Consider the following 7,270-nt stretch of genomic DNA (forward strand, 5'->3'; position numbering starts at 1 on the left):
GCTGTTAATCAAAATCCTGCTCCGCGTACTATGTATGATTATGCTAAACCTAATTTAACAGAAACTGAGTGAAGTATAATTAGACCTACTATTGCCGCAAATAATTTTGAACTGAAACCTAATACAATTCAAATCATACAACTGTTTGTTCAGTTTGATGGTTTGTAGGACGAGGATCCCAATGCTCACTTGGCAAATTCCCTAGAATTTTGCGAGACCTTCAAAATTAATAGCATTTCTGATGACGCTATTCGCCTTTGGTTGTTTCCCTTTTTGTTAAGAAATAACACTAAACAATGGTTGAACTCGTTACCACGAGGGTCAATCACTACTTGGGAACAAATTTTTATTAAAATATTTTCCATCGGCTAAAACGCCAAATTACGTATTGATATTTCTTCTTTTGTGCAGATGGATTTAGAAACACTTTACGATGCATGGGAGAGATATAAGAATCTTTTGCGAAGATGCCCTCACCTTGGGTTACTGCTTTGGCTACACGTTCAAACGTTCCATAATGGCCTAAATCCTTCGACTCAGCAGATTATTGATGCAGCCGTTAGAGGAACTATTAATAATAAGACACATGAGGTGGCTTACGAATTTATTGAGGAGATGTCACTGAATAACTATCAATGGAAAGTTATGAGAACAAAGCCGATGAAAGCAGCCGGTGTTTTTAACCTCGACGCGGTTACTATGCTATCTAACCAAGTAGAACTCTTAAATAAAAAGATTGACAGTTTGTGTGGTTCTACTCAGGTACATCCCGTGATGAGGTGCGATTCGAATGGAGGAGGAGCATGCGCAGAATATCAACCCTTCAACCTTAGCATCGAGGAGGAACAAGTCCAATATATGGGTAACAATAACTCTAGATCCCAAAATAACCCATATAGTAACACTTATAATGTAGGTTGGAGGAACCATCCCAATTTCTCGTGGGGCAGTCAAGGAAATCAAAGGCCACAACATCCTCCGAATTTTCAACAACCACCATACCAGCAGGAGAAATAGCCGAACCTTGAGGAGATGCTAACCAAATTCATCTCGGTGTCAGAGACTCGTTTTCAGAATACTGAGACAGCACTTAAGAATCAACAAGCATCAATCCAAGGGCTCAAAACTCAGATTGGATAGCTTGCCAAGTTGATCTCTGAACGACCACAAGGTAGCTTGCCAAGCAACACAGAATCTAACCCAAAGGAGCAACTCAACGCGATTACTAGTCAAGCTGAGGAAGGGTTAGTCACACCTGAACCAGAACCAAGGTAAGAAACTAAGATAAGCAAAGGTAAAGGTGAGTTAGACCGACAATGAGCAGAAACCAGTAAGTACAGAATACAAACCTCACGTGCCATACCATAATGCAACAAGGAAAGACCACTCAGATGAACAATTTGGTAAATTCCTTAAACTCTTAAAAAAATTACATATTAATTTACCGTTTATTGAAGCTTTATCGCAGATGCCAAATGCACTGAAATTTTTAAAGGAGCTTTTAGCAAATAAGCGGAAGTTGGACGAGGCTTCGCATGTGAAGCTGAACGCAGTTTGCTCAGCTATTCTACAGAATAAACTACTCAACAAACTAAAAGATCTAGGGGGTTTTACGATTCCTTGCTTAATTGGTAGTTTAGATGTTAATAATGCATTAGCTGATTTAGGGGCTAGTATTGACGTCATGCCTTGCAAAATGTTTAAACAACTAGGTCTTGGGAAACTCAAACAGCCTAGGATGAGCATTCAATTAGTAGATAAAACTATAAGATTTCTTAGGGGTATTATTGAAGATGTGCTAGTTAAAATCGATAAATTTATATTTTTCGTTGACTTCGTTGTTCTAGACATAGAGGAGGATAGCAACACTCCTTTGATTTTAGGAAGGCCCTTTTTAGCAACTGCCAGAACAATTATTGATGTTGGCACAGGTGAGCTCACACTTCATGTGGGAGACGAAACAATCACCCTTCAAGCTCGCAATTCCGACAACACATCGAAAATTTAAGGTGATTGTCTAAACCATTCTATTAAAACTGACAAAATGGTACAACCTGCTTTGTAGGAAATGAGTTTGAAGGATGTACATGAGCCATTTTCAAGCAATAGTAGAGGACCTATTCATGAAGAACGAAGGCTACAAGTCGAGGAGCTACATGAATGACGGACACATAAACCGAGAACATATGATAAACCAAAACTACGCCAGAACAAGCTCAATACCTTTCCAAATCAACTTAAGGTTGGAGATAAAGTTTTATTAGATGCCGCAGAGCCTCACATTGTCACTGCCAAACCGAATGAAGAAATCCCTCTTACGGTACTTAGCATTTTCCCATTTGGTATAGTCGAGGTAAGTCATCCCAAGTTTAGCACTTTTAAGGTAAACAATACCCGCTTAAAACCTTATTTTGATGAGATTCATAGCAGGAATGAAGAGTATAAACTCCTCGAACCACATGACCATTCAATGAAGATGTAACTCAAGCTTAGACTATAAATAAGCGCTTCTTGGGAGGCAACCCGAGTACTAATAATATTAATTTCTTTAAATTTTAGTTTTAACATCTAACATACTAACTGACTCATGGAACGCAGGCTTTCAAAAGCACACATGGCCAAGCACACGGGCATGCTGAGGACTGTGTGGAAATAGGGCAAAGATTTTCCCCAGCACTGGCTACGATAAATTGACACGCCCGTGCCTAGAAACCGTGGCCGAACCTGTCAAATTAACATGGGTGTGCAACACGCTCGTGCCTAGCAACCGTGGCCAAACTTGCCAAAACAACACGGGCGTGGACCTTCATACACGGGCGTGGGAGAAGCGAACAAAGACAGACACAGCCGAACGACACGGCCGTGTGCACCAACATGCCCAAGGTACACGGGTATGGGGAAATTGTCAGACGCGCCCAAATTCAAAATTCGTGAATCACATGAGCAAAAATTGGGGAACACAGGCGCGTTCCCTGGCTGTTTTTCCCAAAATCTATAAATACCCTTCACTATTCATCATCTCCCTAACCCAAAATCCCTAACCCTAGCCACTGCAGATTCACACGGCCTCCTGCCATGCCCATGCGCCACCTTCAACCACATTTTTGACGCCTAACCTCCTATCTCTTGCGTTTGTTTAGTCCTTTATCTCAACCTTCTTCAGTTATTTTGCTTCTTTCATGATTTCTATGCTCCATTTGACTATTTTATGTGCACATTCGTAGTTAGAATAGTAGATAAATGTATATTTTTAAGTTTTGTTTTGGTCAGTATATTAGGCTACATTCATTCATGGTTATTGTTTCTATGGGTTTCATGCCATTAACCTTACACAAATTCATTCTTTAGATATCTCCATTACTTATTCTCATAGGGTTATTTGGCACATTGACTTTGGCTATTATAGTATAGGTTAGTATGTAAACCCCATGGAAAGTATTCACATTTCATTTCAAATTCCATTACAGGTACACCATATCATCTTCACGAGGAAAGAAAGCCGTCATCCCTGCTTCAAAGGAAAGGAAGGGAGCGTCATCTTCCTCGAGTCCTACCGCGAAAATTCGTCACCCTTTCCTGGAGTTTCCCATTGGGCCCCAAGAAGAACTTTTCCAAATTCTACGTGCCCGACCCTTGGAAGTGGGCCGCTGTATAGACTGGGCCGCGCTAGAACATGTCCAACTCGCGGATGCAATTCTGTGACAGCCCTAAAGTGACCCTAGTCGGAAAGCGGTTTCGGGACCGCTAAACCCAGTCACCAAATTATTTGAATATGATATTTATTGTCTAAAATATGTGATTATGAATGTGTGAAAGTTTTAAGCTTCGATTTAGTAAATTGCATGTGAATTTAGTCAACAGGACTTATGTGTGACACTTTTGAAATGTGATAGGTTAATTTATAAGGATCTATTAGTGCATGTAATCAAAGGGGTGGACTTGCATGTCAATTTCCCCCATTTAATTACTAGTGGCCGGCCATGACAAAGGGTGATGGGCAAAACATGTCATAAAACATGTTGTGTTAATGGTTTATGTTAGAAATGATAAAATAATAATGGTTAGTAGGATGGTGAAAGAGAAAAAAAAAAGAGATCATCATTCATGCTTCTTCCTAGCCGAATAGAAGAAAGAAAAAGAAAGAAAAAAAAAAGAAAAAAAAAAGCTCTCATGTTGTTCTTGGCCAAATAGAAGAAAGAAAAAGAAGGAAAAAGAGCTTTGAGGAAATCGGCTATGGTGGTTTGCTAGTCTAAGGTATGTTTGATGATGTTCCATGAGATGCATGCATGTTTTAGTTGTTAGCTTGAGTTCTAGCTAGCCCATGGTTCAAATCTTTGCTATGTCATGGAGATGGTATTCGGCTAAGGTGGATTGGTGTTGATGTCATTTACATGCTAAAAATGAAGCTTTGTAATGATGCATGTGATGGTGGATTGATGACTCTTGAATCTTCTTTTTAGCATTTTTGAGTGAGAGATTAAGTTCTTTGTTTAACCATGACCAAAATTGAAATGGTATGGTGTTGTGATGCATTCGGCCATGGTAGAAAGTAGAGGAGAAATATGATTGTTATTCACGTTATTTGGATGAGAAATGGTAGTAAGGTGAAGAGCAAATGTTAATGTTTGATTTACTAGTGTGTATATGTGTATTAGCTAGAGTTTTGAATTTGAAACAAAATGGTATGTAGTCAATACAAGCAACCATATTTGTAGGAAGTATTAAGCATATAATCGGCCTCAACCTAGACATGTATATTCGGCCACATGAAATAGATTTGTGTTGTATGTGTTCGGTTAGAAGCAAGCATATTGATGCTTTTATCTTGGCTTAGATAATCGGCTAAAAGAGAGTGTGGGCTAAAATGTTGAGTTTGATTCATGATTCCATATATATGTGACTCTAATGCCTAATGTATATATGGGCTAAGTACCTTGAGGTTCTCTTTTAATGTTCAAATGAATTGTGTTAAATTGCTTAATATGATTAAAAATGCACATGACCATTGTGTATTTGAGCTAAAGGGTGGCCATATGACCTATTAAACTCCTTGTCATATTCGGCCATAAGCTAGCATAATGAGACTTTAATAAGTTAAATTTGTTTGAATTAGCTCAAGAGCTTAGAGGACCACAGTTGGATAAGGGAAAGGAAAAAGTTATTGAATAGCCGCCGAAATCGTTCGACCACATCCGAGGTAAGTTTTCGAGTAATGGAACTTAGATTATGATTTGATTAGATCATGTTTTAAGCAAATCAAAATCATGCTTTTTGTATGTGGCTATTGAGCCGAAATTGCAAGTGTGATAAGTGTCTTGTGTTTAAGCTTTGGTAATGAAAATGAAATACGGATGTGTCATGATTTATTGATAAATGTGCATGGTTATTGAATGATGTCCGGCTAAGTCCCGAAGGCTTTGTGCTAAGTGACTATATCCGGACTAAGATCCAAGGCATTTGTGCGAGTTACTAATTCAGGCTAAGCCCAAGGCATTGGTGCGAGTTACTAAATCCGGTTAAGTCCGAAGGCATTTGTGCGAGTTACTATAACCGAGCTATGTCCCGAAGGCATTTGAACGAGTAGCTATATCCGGTTAAATTCAAGGTACGTGATTCGGAATGAGCGATCTTCCGTAAAAATTTCAGTTAATACGCTTGTAAAATCCCAACAATGAGGTATGTTTCAGTATGTGCATTGGAATAGTTGATTCCTTGAATAATATTCGCTCGATCGAGTAATGAGCTTCCGGTATTTGGCTAAGATGATCCCTTATGTATGAATATAGGGGTTGGAATGTGAAGTAGGAATGATTTGAGAATATGTATATATGGAATTATCCGTTTAGTTATATGAATGCTATACTTGATTGTGCTTAAATTCTTTGCTCAAAACTTACTAAGCATTTAATGCTTACTCCGCTTATTTAATTCTCTGTTTTATAGATTTTGGTTCTTCACCTATCGGACTCGGGATTTTTGAAGTCGAAGTCGCCCACACTATCAAAGCTCCTTTTGGTATACTTTTGGTTGAACTTTGAAATGGCATGTATAGGACTACCCTTTTGTTGTTGGTCATGTACCCTTCGGTTTTGTGTAAATTTGGATAGCCATGCGAAAATGGCTTAAATATACTTTGATCATAGCATTATAATCGTTTTGTATGTTGTCCGTCGAGAGGTATGGAAATGTTGGTAACGGTTAGCCATGGGAATGGTTATTCATGATCACTTTTGGTATATGTATGACAAACTCTAGTTGATCCATCGAGGATCATGAAATAGGTAAAGTTTACCTTAAAAATAGATGCTGGCAGCAGCAGTGATGTGGATGTGAAGAATCACTAAAAATAGTAGGAATGGAATTAAATAGTGAATAAATTATGTAATCGAACCTTTATGAATCTATTTTCATAGGAAAGTAACGAAACGTTCATATGAACAGTATATTATGAGATGTTAAAGTTTTCGTGAGACAGGGCCAGAACGGTTTCTGGATCCCCTGATCTGACTTTGGAAATTCATTATAAATTAACCAGAGACATTTAAAAGTCATTCCATATATTAATAGATTCCTTTTTGAGTCTAGTTTCTATAGAAACAAACAGCATCAGTATTGAAGCCCTGTACAGGGAGATATCCAAGTCGTAATGCATGAAGGTCAGTGTAGTCGTACCCTATAACAGGGGAGACTTTAACTAATAAACTGTACTAATTGGCCCGACCAAAAATTCTAGAAAAAAATCTATAGATGGGCATATGAGTCTAGTTTCAGGGAAAAATTACGAAACTGATTTTCAAGTTTTGGAACTCAAGATATGATTTTTAAGGTGATAGTGACGCAGTTAGCCAACTGCCTGGAAATTTTTAAAATGGACTGTGAAAGCAAGTGATTTAAGTCTACAAACCCCTCGTGTCCGACTCCGGCAACGGTCTCGGGTACGGGGTGTTACAAATTTGGGCCCTCCTCACCACCGATCCTTGGGGGCTTTTCTTTGAGATTATCGTCCCGACATATCTCAAACTCACGATGGAACTCTACTCAATGTTCCGTCTTCAGACCGTGATGGCCCGCTTTGATGACTCGGAGACAATCCAATTTTGCCTCGACGATCTAGTCCGCCAATTGAACTTTTCAGAGTTCGAAACCGCACCGAACCTTTACACTGAAGAGTTCATAGAGGAGAATGAACTCCACGCTCTCAATCGCCACATCCATCATTCTCCTTCACGGTGTTGGAACACCCTCGCCTCCGGCGCTGCCTCCTACAATC

At 39.0% G+C, this 7,270-nt stretch overlaps 1 non-coding gene across 1 annotated transcript; it reads right to left on the reverse strand.

Annotated features, from left to right (window-relative positions):
- Positions 1–378: 378 nt before the first annotated feature.
- LOC128284525 (small nucleolar RNA R71) lies at positions 379–485 on the reverse strand. Its single transcript, XR_008274950.1, has one exon. It is a non-coding gene; the product is annotated as a small nucleolar RNA R71 (small nucleolar RNA).
- Positions 486–7,270: the final 6,785 nt, after the last annotated feature.

The sequence above is a fragment of the Gossypium arboreum genome, chromosome 11 (genome assembly GCF_025698485.1).
Source record: "Gossypium arboreum isolate Shixiya-1 chromosome 11, ASM2569848v2, whole genome shotgun sequence".
Lineage (NCBI taxonomy): Eukaryota > Viridiplantae > Streptophyta > Magnoliopsida > Malvales > Malvaceae > Gossypium > Gossypium arboreum.